The 14,644-nt window shown below is 46.8% G+C and overlaps 1 protein-coding gene and 1 pseudogene across 4 annotated transcripts in view; both read right to left on the bottom strand.

Moving 5' to 3' along the window:
* Fam219a (family with sequence similarity 219 member A) overlaps window positions 1–14,644 on the bottom strand; it is a 53,767-nt gene that overhangs the window by 15,734 nt on the left and 23,389 nt on the right. The window lies entirely within an intron of this gene.
* LOC131905411 (small nucleolar RNA SNORA70) lies at window positions 14,360–14,474 on the bottom strand (annotated as a pseudogene).

Consider the following 14,644-nt stretch of genomic DNA (forward strand, 5'->3'; position numbering starts at 1 on the left):
CTGCCACATCTGGCTTATTCTGTATTTTTAACAGTCAGTATCAGGGGGCTGGAGAGATGGTCCCATGGGTGAAAGGCTTGTTGTGCAAGTGTGAAAACCTAAGGTGGGATCTCCAGTACCCACATGAAATGCAAGACATGGCAGCATACGCCTGTAACCAAGCCCTGGCAAGGAAAGACTGGGGGTTCTGAGGGCTTTCTGGTCAAACAGTGAGATCCAGGCTCAGTGCAGTGACCTTGTCTCAAAAAATATGGTGAAGAGTGACAGAAGACACTTGACATCAACCTCCAGCATCCACACGCTTGGTCATGCACACATGTTCATATATGTGTACAAATACACATACAACACACACACGTTAGTACTGCAACGTAATTAGTTCTCCATACTCTAAAATTGCCTTTGCTGCTATCAGTTTAATGGCTGCACAAACACCCACAGGGAGAGATACAATAACTCTGTAATCCTTCAGGTTGGCATTCAGGATGTTTGCAGGTTTTCACTATTGCCAATGATGCCACACTAAAATCCATTTGGAACCATTTCACAAATAAAATTACAAAGTCAAAAGCATGCATGTTTTTAAGATTCTTGATATATATATTACAAACCGTTTCCCCAAAGGATTGTTCCAATTTACAATGCTCCTAGTCATGAATGAGAATATGGTTGGTTTTTAATATTTTATTTCACACTGTGTGGCAGGGAATTCCAGGCCACCAAACCTATCCATCATCTTCTGAGAGCTCCCGCTCTCGTCTTCCTGCTCCCCTCTGGGGAATCTTCTCTCAAAGAATAGAATTCCCCCGGGGATCACCCACCCGACAAAATATTCCTACCTCGAGACTACCAATGGGGGACAAAAGGAGGGCAGGTTTGTCATATCGAAGTTTGGGGAGCCCTAAGTGGCTCACCAGTACTGCCTGGTAGCTGGTCATAACACTTGCCATGCTCAGTGGGTCCTGCTCATGTCAGTACCCAGCTATGGGAACCATGGAGATGGCAGAGCCAGGAGGCCAACCTCACAAAGCGTCTCCTTTGCTTTCAGACTATGGCCAGGAGAACTAAGCAGACTGACCTGGTCATTACTGAAGCTTGTGTGGCAGTTCCTACATTAAAATTAAAAAAAAATTGTGTATGTGCGTGTATGATGTGTGAGTGCACACACATGGAGGTCAGACTTTGTGGAACTGGTTCTCTCTTTTTACCTTGATGTGGGATCTGAGGATTAAACTCAGGTCAAGGGGCTCATGTCACAAGCACCATTACCCACTGAGTCATCTCACCTGCCACATTTTCTCTTTTTTCTTCTTTTCTTTTTTTAAATTAAAAAAAAATATGTGTATGGATATTTTGCCTGCATGAGTGTCTGCATCCCACATGTGTGCCTGGTACCCAGGGAGGCCAGAGGAGGGCAACAGATTCCCTGAAACTAGAACAACAGATGGTTGTGAGCAGCTGTGTGGGTGCTCGGAACTGGACCTTGGACCTCTAGAAGAACAGCCACTGCTCTTAACTACGGAGCCATTTCTCCAGCCTCTTTTTTTCTTTCTTTCTTTCTTTCTTTCTTTCTTTCTTTCTTTCTTTCTTTCTTTCTTTCTTTCTTTTTTTTTTTTTTGAGACAGGGTCCCATGTATCCCATGCTGGCCTCAAACTCACTGTGCAGTTAAGAATGGCCTTGAACTTCTGGTGCTCACGCCTTTCCCTGCCAAGTACTTGAATTACAGCCATGCACGACCATGCTCAGGTCTTTTACATATTAGTTTTCAGCTCTAGGGTGGATACTTGAAAGAAATGCAAAGTATGGGGCCATGGGGGGTTACTTTTATTTATTTTTGTATGTTTTCCATGCATGAATGTATGTGTGTAGCCACACATATGTGTGCAGGTGGGGGTACACTTGTGTGCACATACATGTGGAGTCTAGAAGTTGACATCAGGTGATCACTTTCCACCTTATACATGGAGGAAGGGTCTTTAGCTAAGCCTATAGCTCACCAACTCAGCTAGTTTAGGTAGCCAGTTTTGCTGGGAGTTGCTTGTTTCCACCTCCCAAGTTGTGGCATTACAGGCCTTTGTGTCATTCATGTGGGTGCTGGAGACACAACTCAGGACCTTATGCCTGTGTAGCAAGCACTTTGCCCACTGAGCCGCCTCCTCAGCCAGCCAGTGTCTTTTAAAGATCTAGCACCCATTCTTCATAGTCAGGCTGTCTGTCTTCCAGATGATTCTCAGATACTCATTCTCTCCTACTGGAGTGAAGCCGTTTCATGCAGCAACATGAGCGTTACCATCTCAGAGCATCTGAGATGACCTTCACAAGACCCACAGGAGATATGGGAGTCTAGTAACACTCCCTCATGGAGGGAGAAGAGAGGTATGATGCTCCTCAGGCCCTAACCCTTCCCAATGCCACCCCACAACACCATTCCCAAGATTCTAATCACCAGTCTATGAGGAAACAACTGGGATGGGATGCTTCAGTGGTGCAGCTGCCTGGGACCCACCCAAGTTCTTGGAATCCCAATTAAGGCCCTGGTTCACCATGTTGGACATTGGTGTGTCAGTGCCTTCTCTAGGTGGGGTATATAGACATTTGTGTCTCCCCGGGGAAAAAAATCATGCAACACTCACTAGAAACCTGGGACCAAAGAGTCCTTGTTTGAGAGATGGGACAAATGCTTGAGTTCAGCAGCTTTCGTTTGGGGGAAGCTTGGGTACAAAGGCCAGAAGGTAAGGTCCAGGAGCATAAAGCTCTTGGTTCCTTCTGGGAAGCCTAGTTTGCCTTAGCCCTGACCTTCATCCCTGCCCACGTGTTAAGGAGGCTCCTTCCTCGCCTTGGACCAGCGTATGCGCTCCTATGACCTACAAGGTCTCTGAATTCTATTTATCCCCACCCACCTCATTTCAACCTTTTTAGAGAAAGGTGATCTCATTTAATTAAAGAAGTATAGTTCTTCTTTATAGAACTTCTTAACAAAGTTCCTTTAAAAAAAAGATCAACAATGGGTTAAAATGGCAAATGTTATGCTATGTATACTTAAACACACGCACACACACGCACACACATGCACACACAAGTCACCAGCAGGACCTAGACAGGAGAAAATGGTGTCAGGGTGGGCAGTAAGGGAATAAATAGTCCTCTATCTTTAAAGTTCAGATACAGACTTTTGGGAGAATGAAGCTTTTCATAGAAGGGAAATGATTCTAAGTCCTAGAGAGCTGGAGGGGACTTGGGGTTTGGAGATGAGAATATCTTTCCATTTCCTTCCAGGATGTGGATTCTGGTTCTTCAAGGTAAGGCAAGAGGTACACACAAAAGGCACTGCCCTGAAACTGGCACATGGGGGGTGGGCTTGGGATTGGTCATAGGCAGGTGGTATTGAAGCCAAAGCAGGAGAAATGCCAGCAGACACTGGCATGTGTCTGGGCAGAATCATGTGAGGATGCTCACTTGGAGCTTGGCCCTAAATCTCACTAAAGGGGATTATTTATTTTCCAGAGCTGAGGACTGAACCCAGGGCTGTGAGCTTGCTAGGTGAGCGCTCTACCACTGAGCTAAATCCCCAACCTTAAAGGGGATTTGTTGTTGTTGACTTTCTCTCTCTTCTCCTCTTCCTCCTTCTTGACAGTGTCTTGCTGTGTAAGACTTGGCCTTGGACTCCTAGTAAACCTCCTGCCTCAGCTTCATGAGTGCTGAGATTATAGGCATGTGCCATTTTGCTTCATATGGTTCAGTTACTTAAGAAGTGAGCCTGGCCTGCTCTGGTTCATGAATCTTGGTCTGACTTCCAAGGACTAAAAGCAATAGTCTGATAGAATCCATGGGGTGCCTGCCCAGAGCAGCCACTCCTGCCCCCTCCTGCAGCAATGGAAGAATAAGGAGCCGCTTGTCTACAATGGACAGTAAAGTTGAAAGGATGGGATCAATGGGTTCTCTGTGGTGCCTCCTAGCCCTGTCCTTGCTTTCCTTTATGCCTGTTCTAACTTTCTAATGCTCATTACACCTGGCAGATAGATACCATCTTTTACTCATAAAGACACTTACAGCTCTAAAGCTTAACTCTGGCCAAATGTTCTATTATTGTTGTTGTTATTATTACTATTATTATTTCTTCTTCTGTCCCTCATTTCTTTTTTTCCAAAAATTATTTATTTTTATTTTATGTGCTTTGGTGTTTTGCCATGGTATTGGGTCCCCTGGAAGTGGAATTATAGACAGCTGTGAGCTGCCATACGGGTGCTGGGAATTGAACCCGGGTCCTCTGGAAGAGCAGTCAGTACTCTTAATCACTGAGCCATCTCTCTAGCCCCCCATCCCTCATTTCAATGACTGTTTAAGAATGTGATATTTCCTGAACAACAGCAATGGGCAGGGCATGCTATCTGCTGGGGCAACAAGACTGAGCCCTGGTTTTTGACATGGAGATGATTTATTGACTTATTCCTTTCTTTCTGTTCATTCTTTTCTCTCTCCTTCCCTCCCTTCTCTGCTATCCTGTGTTTGTGGTGCTGGGAATCAGACTCAGGGCCCTGGACATACTAGGTAAGCACTCTAAGAATACTTCAGAGGTGGGGTGAGAGCCAGGCATGGTGGGGCACACCTTTAATCCCAGCACTAGAGAGGCAGAGGCAGAGGGATCTCTGTGAATTCAAGGCCAGCCTGGTCTACAGAGCTAGTTCTAGGACAGCGAGGGTTATATATTAGTAGCTAGTTACGCATCTCTCAAGGAAAATAATCAACTGCCTAAGTAGATTGTTTGTCCTGGGGTCTCTGCTAAAGGGTCTCCTCAGACTGAAGGTGGATTGTAGCTGAGTCTGGCTCACCCATCACTCCCTGCCTGATGTTCTGACACTGACTGAATGACTCAGGGGTACAAACTCATGCCCAAGGCACCCACAGGGAAGAAATCGTGAGAGAAAAACAACATGTGCAATCCCTAAGCCTTGTACAGTTAACCCACATCTCAGAGGATGCCTGTGCCCTGGTCTCATTCCTCTACCACAGTCCCACCCCATCTATGCAGAATTCACCTCTTCTAGATAGATTTGGCACCCCCATGCAGTCCACATCCCTGTTCTCCTAGGCCAGCAACAAAAATACGTGCCCAGAAAAAAAAATACGTGTACAGATCACCTGAGGATTGGTGAGGTGCAGAGTCTGATTCAGTAACTATGGACTGCAGCCCAGGGCCCACGTTTCATCCCAGATCCCAGGTGATGGCAATGTTAGTGCAGGGGTTATACTTTTGAATGGCAGGGCTCTAGGCCAGGCCTCCCATATATACACTGTCTCCAGACAGTCTTGCAAAGATTCCTGTATCCCAATCTTACCCTGCACTTAGTGGTAAGAGGAACAATCATTTACAGAGCAGAGGGAGGGACCACTTAAGCTTGTACTGGGGAGGCAGCTTTCCGGCCAGGCCATGTACAGAGTTGTTTAGAACAATTTGTCCCAGGCACAGTTATCCTAGAAGTCAATGCTATTACTACCTAGAAGTTACTATTACTACATTACTATATGGCTACCTAACCCTAACCCTAACCCTAACCCTTGGATGGGGTCAGCACAGACTGCAGTAGTAGCCTGGGAAGCCAGGACAGACATAGAAACAGTAATTCAATTTTCCCAGAACCTGGGACACCTGCTCCAGCAATTATAAATAACCACACGGAGGCTCAGCCTGGGAACCTATGCTCTGGTAATCATAATTTCTTACTTTTCAAACCCTCAATGATACCCTTCTGACACACAAAACAAACAACAAACAAACAAAGGTAATAAAACAATCACGACTTTACTAATTTGTCTTCAGATGTAGTGATGAATTCAGTAAACAACATTTCCCCAGTATGGCCAGAGAAATTTAGACCATGCAGCTAAAGCTAGGGTTACATCTTTGTCCTTCTGTTCCTTCATCTAGACACTGGATCACGAGTGAATGGGAAGACACTGGGGTGAGGGAACACTGGGGTGAGGGAACACTGGGGTGAGGGAAGGCAGGCTTGAGCTATGGTAGAGGACTGGCAATCTCACTGAGGCTGAATTCCTCCCAAAACCTTGACCTTGGGGAGCAAATGCATTTGGGGAAATAATCATGTCTTGGACATGAACAGCTTGTATTTGCTATTTATAAAAATTGGCCTGTAAGTACTTCCCAAGTTGAATGAATGTATTATGACATTTGATGCTTTTGAAATAACTCAATAATCTGAAGACTTTCTGCTATGAGAGGAATGCTTGTTCTGTAGAATTAAATCTTGGTTATAATTAGGAAGGAGACTCCAAAAGTTACTATGTTCCCTGGCAGGGAAACAATACTTTCTCTCTACCCACTCTACAACCTGGTTTTAGTGAGAACTCTGGTTAGGAGACCTTCACATCTGGGTTTCAAGGAAGCACAGAATATTTATTTCCAAGAGTACTTTGGTTTTTAAACATACAATATAAGTGTGGTACCCAGTACCTGGAATCCCAGCGTTGGAGAGGCTGAGACAGGAGGATAGCAGCCTAGGCTACAGAGTGAGACCCTGTCTCAAGAATACCATAAAAACAGGCTGGCGAGATTGCTAAGTGGTTAGAGCACTAGCGTCTTCTTCTGGCCTTGATGGGCACTGCATACACATGGTACACAGACATACACATAGGTAAAACATCCATACACACAAAATAAAAATTTAAAAATCTTAAAAAAGACCGTAGGAGCCTATCTTTTACATGTTATGGTTTCCATTCTTTCCTTGCCCCGTCTCTCTTGACCCCAGAGAAAACCTTTTGAGCACACTGTTACTAGTGCTTTTGTGTGATTCAGTGCTCCAGAGAGCAATTGTCAGCTTGTTACATCTAGGTCCATTAAGACAGCTTCTCTCTTTATGGAAAGAAGAAATGATTATTTATGGAGAGAACCCCAAGCCCTGGGTGCCTGCCTACAGTAGACCCTGGGGCGCCCCAGATTCTGAGAGGGTTTCACACCCCCACTCTGACTACTCTGGCCCAGCTCCAGCCGGCTGCAAATTGTGTGGGTCCAGCTGCTTTGACACACTGATGCTATCAGCCTCGCGGGGCCTGAAGCACACAGATAGGAACAGGCAATGGCGCCGTCTCATCGTATGTAGTAATGTAATTTAGTTTCTGAAATCCAAGTACAAAATATCTTGAAAGCTGATTTTTTTCCATCCACCTCAGGAGGGGGTGGGAGTGGCATGGAATTCCCAGAGAGCCATCTGAATAGCAAAATGGCTTCTGTTGTGTGTTAATAAACAGTTCAAAGCAATGGAAAAACATGCGGAGAGGATCTGCAGGGAAGGTAAGTGCCTGGCATGTCTTGCCTCTTTCCTTCCTCAGTGTTGTGCTGCTATGGAGGTCCATCCAAGCTAGGACTAGGGACTCTTCCACAGCGTGCTGTGCCAGCGCAGGAACAGGCCCTCATCCGCCTCAGGACCATGCACAGCAGTTTGCGTGGAGTGACGGCTCAGATGGGGCTGAGACGGTGGGCGGCTAAGGACCAGGGCTCGCTTTCCCGTTAGCCCCTGGACCTCTCTTCCCTGGGCCTGCTGCACTTTGTGCCACTAGCCTTATCCCAATGGGGCACCCCGATGGCACCCCGATTGCTCCCACCTCATACTCCTCTTCTTAGAGCTCTCATCATCAGCCTTGATTAATATGTTGTCTCTAAGAAGCTTCCCATGGGAGCCAGGCTAGGTTAGACAATCTGTAATTCTGGAATTCTCACAATTCCCTCCCTCCTCAGTTTTTCATGCACTTAAATTTTTTAAAGATTTATGTATTTATTATGTATACAGTATTCTGCCTGCATGTATGTCTGCACACCAGAAGAGGGCACCAGATCTCATTACAGCTGGTTGTGAACCACCATGTGGTTGCTGGGAATTGAACTCAGGACCTCTGGAAGAGCAGGCTGCTCTTAACATCTGAGCCATCTCTCCAGCCTGCACTTAACAATTTTTTTAAGTGATTATTTGTACCAGTTGTTTAATAAATGTTCCTGAAAGTGTGGACTGTGTCTTTCTCCATAGCGTCTTCCCAGTGTCTAGAACAGAGAATCATGGGCTGTAATCTGATAGCAGACAAACAATTCAAGGGTCTATTTGTAAGATAGGTGGCAAAGGCTGGTAGCCAGGGCCTGGACTAGTGGTGATCCTAGACAAATGTTGCAACTGTGTATCCTTTTAGGGCTTTTCTTAGAGCTAAGAGCTGAATAACTGCCTCCCAGAAGTTAATTTGGAAAACAGATACATCAGGAGGCCCCAAACATTCACACATCTGCAGGCTTGGCATAGTCTGTCCTGCCTCCGCCCAGAAAGGGGCTGGAGAGATGTCTTAGTGGTTAAGAGCGCTAACTGCTTTTCTGAAGGACCTGGGTTCAATTCCCAGCACCCACATGGTGGCTCACAATCATCTGATACTCCAGTACCATGGGATTCGATATCTTCTCTGGCCTCCTGGGGCACCAGATATGCATATGGTGTACAGATATACAGGCAGATAAAACACTCATATACACAAAATTAAAAGTTAAAGACCCTTATAGATATGGCCAAGTTAGCAATTTAGCTCCAGATCAACTTCTCACTGTACCAACCACCAACAGAACAGGCAGAGACTATTTGTTTACAATTATTTACTCTCACAATCTAACAATTGAGGCTCTTTTTGTTTGTTTGCTTGAAGCACGGTTTCACGGAGCTCAAGCTAGCCTTCTGATCCTCCTGTCTCTACCTCCCAAGTGCTGGGATTACAGATTGTGCTGCCATACCTGACTTAGTCTCAATTCTTGTTGAGTTTTAGAGGAGAGGACAACCAGCTTGAAATCAAAGCCACCAACAACCCTTGAAGGGAAACAGGTCGGCTGCTTTGATCTGTCTATTCACGGTGCTTTTGAAAAACCCAGGGTTCCAACCAGGCTCATGAGCCAGGCAGGGGACCTCTTGGGAGTTCAACACTAGGTCAGGAAGGCTAAGCAGAAAAATTCGAGACCCTCCAGGACAGTAAACACATGCTCTGGTTGTGGGTTCCTGCTTGCTGTGAACAGCAGTGACTGAGGTCTGACAGGTCTCTTCACCCCCGACAGCCCAGGCCTGCTTGGCTTCTGGCCCAGAGTTCCAGAAAGAGCCCCAGGGCAGAGTAAATGAGTTGTCCCAGGTCAATGCCAGATGGAAGCCTTGGGATTAGAATTCATGGCCTTTCTTTCCAGCCAGCTGCTTCCTCCCTTGAGTCCTGTGCGGATTCTTCTCAACGCTCAGGGTTGTATTCGATTTAGTAAGGTTTGTGGTCACATAATCACAGCTCCTAAATTAAACAATCAGCACGGAGCATCCACCATGAGGAAGGAAAACAGGGCGCCTTTGCCCCTGAGAACAGATGGAGAGCGAGCTCTGGCTGAGGTTAAGATTGTTTTACTCCAACGAAAACCAATACAAACAAATCTCTTGGGATCGGGCAGGGTCCTCATCTGCTCTTCTTTCTTCTCTATGAATACTTGTTGAAAGAGCCTGTGCTTAGCCTCATGTAAGAGCCTCTTGGAAACTGGAATGTGCAGTTTCCAAAAGCAAAGTGGGGCAGGCTGAGGGACAGCCCAGGTCCAGGGCCACTGAACATTTTCTTTTCACTAATCATCAGTTACTACGGTGCCAGTGGCTCCATCTGCAGGAGCGCTACCTACAAGCACTTCAGCTGGGGTGACAGCAGCCTTAGTCACTCCTGCCTAATGGCCACCAGGTCCACCCATGTCTCAGCAAACAGCAAATGCTCTTTCCCTACCCTTCCGGCCCCACTGTGGCTGCTTGGAGCTAGGAGTGTGAGCTAGGCTGCATGTGTTTGGCTGCTGGGTAGAGTATACTATGTCAATAACTAGGGCAGTTTCTCTGACCAGTACATTCATTGAGGTATATGGCAGGCAGTGACCGTGGGTGTAAAAGATCCCTCACTAAAGGATCCAGGAACCTATGAGTGTTGAAGAAAACAAGGTCTCAGGAGGAAAGTGTCTTGCACAGGGCCAGAGCATGACTGGTTGGGAGGAATGGCCCTGGAGCATCTTTGCTTGGCCTCAATCCAGGTGGATTTATGTTCTTTCCTCCTTTGTTGGCTCATTCACTTGGCTGTAGGAGAGAGCTGGAGGCAGAAGAGGAACTTTCTACTAGAAAATCCAAGCCCTGTAAATGGTTGGGACTCTACTGCCCTTTCACACACTCATACTCCCTCAGTGTCATTTGGAGAATCGTAGAGGACCCCTTTCCATGATAGTGCTCAACCAAAGTTCCACCTGTGGGCCTGGGGCCACGTACACGGCTCCAGTGGGAATGGGCAGTCAGGGAGCTCCCAGACCCACTGTTCATTTCTGCTTCTACTTGCCAGACAAGCTCCTCCCATTTACGTCAATGCCCATGCCCTACAACAAAGTCTTTAAATCAGACGTGTTCTCATTGCCAGGCTGAAGTTACGGTGGTAGCCAAGGAAGGCTCTTTCGCCAGGCTTTGAAAAATGCTCAGTATCTCTCTTAGTGCCCCTCCCTCCTGCTCTGGTCCAAGAGGAGGGTACCAGGGATGTTAGGAGACAGAGGATCTTTGCTCCCCCACTCCCACAGAGTCCTATAGCCTTGAGGTATTTTGGTGTCAGAGCCTGCCCATGGACAGCTCAGGAGATGGCATGGTGTCTCTAAAACTTACTTCACTTTGAGAGGGGTGGTGATCTCAAGAGAGTTCAGTCAGGCTGGATGTGCGTTAGGGAAGGCAGGAAAGGTGCTGAGGCAGAAAGAACCTTTGCACTCACATAGATGGTCGTGGGAAGAGAAGAGGCCAGGCCCTTGAAGTGAGTGGAGACTACTCAAATTAGAATACCCACAGCACCTTGATAATGTGGGTATCCCACTCGGGAGGCAGAGGCAGGTGCATCTCTGAGTTCGAGGCCAGCCTGATCTACAGAGTGAGTTCCAAGACCGCCAGAACTACACAGAGAAACCTTGTCTCTAAAAAAACCAAAATAAATGAATGAATGAATGAATGAATGAATGAATAAAGTGGGTCTCCAGGGTTTCCAGTTTTAGCCAGGAGAAGCAGGGCGCCTTTGGGAGCTATCCAGCGTTCTGAATCACCTCTCCTGAGCACGTGGGTGGATCTGGACAAGGCCTGCCTACTGGGTAGTGGTGACCTTAAATGCCACCAGTTCGTCTCTGCCCATGGCTGACACCAGCTGCCTGCTTGGTCCATGGCCTGCACGCCTGAAGTTGCTCCAGAATGACTCCAATCGCTCATGGCTAAAGCCTGGGCTTCACGCCAGAAGCTTGACTCTCTGGCCAGATTTTTCAAAAAGAGGTAAGATTCAGAATCTTAGCATGTCTGCAAAAGAAAAAGAAAAAATGTCCCCAGTCTCTCTGAAAGTTCAGGACCAAACAAACCTTGTCCAAGGACAAGGTAGCCATAAGGAAGGGAGAAAATTATTTGTGTGGTATTCTTGAGATCCTCTCCTTACTCTCCCTCCATGACTACTACACACATGCAGACACACAGACACACAGACACACACACACAGACACAGACACAGACACACACACACACACACACAGAGCGAGCACATAAACTCTCCATTGTGTCCCTGCAGAGGAGGTAGTCTTTCTCTGCACTTAGCTGATGCGCCTGCTTTGTTCTCGTCTTAGATGTTACAGGAAGTTGGCAGAAGTACCTAAGCTTAAATAACATGATATACTTTCCTAAATTCAAAAGGAATATAGTCTCTTAAAAAGTCCACATAAGGCCAGGCGGTGGTGGCGCACACCTTTAATCCCAGCACTCGGGAGGCAGAGCCAGGTGGATCTCTGTGAGTTCGAGGCCAGCCTGGGCTACCAAGTGAGTTCCAGGAAAGGCGCAAAGCTACACAGAGAAACCCTGTCTCGAAAAAAAAAGAAAAAAAAAGTCCACATAAGAAGAAAGGAGAAAAACATTACATTTAATCCCACCATCTAGAGCAGTAGTTCTCAACCTGTGGGTCCCAAACCCTTTCACAGAGCTTAAGAACACCAGAAAACACAGATATTTAGACTACGATTCATAACAGTAGCAAAATTACAGTTATGAAATAGCAATGAAAATAATTGTATGTTTGGGGGTCATCACAACAGGAGGGACTGTATTAATAGGGTTGCAGCATTAGGAAGGTTGAGAACCGCTAGTCTAGAGCTACCCACTGTTAGTCTCCTGGGAGACACATTCATTTGTGTCAGGAGTAGGGAGTGTAGTGTAATGCTTAAAACAAATGGTTTTGAATTGAATCCTATTTCTGCCATTACTTATCTGTGTGGTTTCCTCCGCAGATGGGGCTGGGGCAGGGCCTGGTGCAGGCCAGGGAGGTTCTCTGCCACTGCATCTCTCCAAGTCCTATTTATGTGAACTTCACCAAGTTTCTAACCACTCTGGCTCTCCATTTTCACCTTTAACGTGAGGAATGTCGCAGTGCCTGTCTCAGAAGGTTGTGTGGAGGATTAACAGATAATACTCAGAATGTGTTTACCGCAGTCTCTGCCACATGGTAAGCAGTTGGTAAAGCATGTGCATGGTAGGTGTGTGTTTATCACACACATACATGTGCACAGAGAAACCACTCTGTATGCTGTTTAGTGCCCATTTCAAAACCAGGTTATTTTCCATCTCAAGTACAAGCAGCATAGGGAATGGATAAGTCTAGCCTATTTCATTTCCTGTCCAGTCTGACTTTCTAGTCCACAGGGGATGACCTAGGACTTGGGTAACGAACTAGCCTCTCAGCTAAGAAATGAAAGAAACAGTCCTTAGTACACACTCTAGCTTTTAGCCTGAGTTTGACCACAGCCAGGTAGTAGGAGCGTCTCCTCTTCTTGAGCTTTGGGGCCCAGCCCTTTGGCTCATTTGCTCTGGACACCATTTCTTTCTTTCTCTCTCTCTTTCTTTCTTTCTTTCTTTCTTTTCTGGACACCTTTTCTTTCTTTCTTTCTTTCTTTCTTTCTTTCTTTCTTTCTTTCTTTCTTTCTTTCTTTTCTTTCTTTTCTTCCTTCCTTCCTTCCTTCCCTTCTTCTTCCTCCTCCTCCTCCTCCTCCTCCTCCTCCTCCTCCTCCTCCTCCTCCTCCTTGAGACAGGGTTTCTCTGTGTAGTTTTGGTGCCTGTCCTGGATCTCGCTTTGTAGACCAGGCTGGCCTCGAATTCACAGAGATCCACCTGCCTCTGCCTCCCGAGTTCTGGGATTAAAGGTGTGCGCCACCACCGCCTGGCTGGACACCACTTCTTGCCTCTCTGTTTAGAAGCATCCATTCTTTCTTTTCTCTAGATTTTTAACCCCCACGAGACAGGGTTTCTCTGTGTAGCCCTGACTGTCCTGGAATTCACTCTGTAGACCAGGCTGGCCTCAAACTCACAGAAATCCTCCTGCCTCTGCCTCCTGAGTGCTGGGATGTGCCACCATGCCTGACTCCCTAGGAGCTTCTTCTATGAGTAGATCTACCTCTGGGCAAATGCTTCTGCACTCTGAGTCCCAGCACCTTGACTCCTGTCTCCACCTCCCCTCCCCTCTCCTTGTCTTCTCTCACCTCTCTTAGAAAATGATTTACTTCCTTTCGAGTGCTGGGATTAAAGGCAGATCTCTGTGAGTTCGAGGCCAGCCTGGGCTACCAAGTGAGTTCCAAGAAAGGCACAAAGCTACACAGAGAAACCCTGTCTCGAAAAACCAAAAAGAAAAAAAAAAGATTTACTTTTATTGTTTTTAGTTATACCTGTGTGTGTGTGTGTGTGTGTGTGTGTGTGTGTGTGTGTGTGTGTACATGTGAGTATGAGAGCAGGTGCCTATGGAGGCTGGAGGCCAGAGGTCAGAGGCACTGGATCTCCTTGGAGCTGGAGTTACAGGCAGTTGCGAGGTGTCTGATGCGGGTGCTGGGGAATGAACTCAGGTCTTCCATAAGCAGCGTGCTCTAAGCCATCTCCCCAGCCCCTCTGCTAACTCCTGGGGCCAGTGCCCAGCTCCCATTGGCCCTTTCTTCCCTTGCCCCACCGAATGTGAGATTTATTACTGAACATGATTTGGGAGAGTATAGGACAGCAAATGGGACCCCTTGGGAGTGCAGGGCCTGCCACTGGTCTAGGGACCACAACTGGGAATATAGTTTACTCCACAGTCATTAGGGACGGGCTGCTTTTCAGCCACTATGTCTTCAAGCTCATCTGGATTAACCCTGAAGCAAGGCCTCAGTCACATGTTCCTTATTTTGCAGTTTGGTGAAGACAGATGTGATGACCTGGCCACTGTGCCCTGGGCCTTCCTGTCCGAAGCCTACACCGGGGAAAGCATTGAGACCAGATACATGACTAGGCAGCAGAAAATTGTCTTTGAGGTCCCTTAGGGCAACCCCATAGGCAACAGGCTGTGTGCACTCTCCAGGAGGCTGCTGTCCCCAGACACTGCACACCATGACGAACAGCTTAATCTGCTGCAGAGTCAATGCCTTTTCCTAGGTGACTGTCCCTCATTTTCAGAATCATTGGAAGTACTGATGAGTTCTGTTTGGAAACTCTATTTTCTCTTCAGTTTTTGTTTGTTTGTTTATGGACTGTGTAGCCCAGCTTGGCCTGGAGCCTGCTATATATAGTCTTCATTTTTCCTTTC

Source organism: Peromyscus eremicus, chromosome 2, assembly GCF_949786415.1.
Source record: "Peromyscus eremicus chromosome 2, PerEre_H2_v1, whole genome shotgun sequence".
Taxonomy (NCBI): Eukaryota; Metazoa; Chordata; class Mammalia; order Rodentia; family Cricetidae; genus Peromyscus; species Peromyscus eremicus.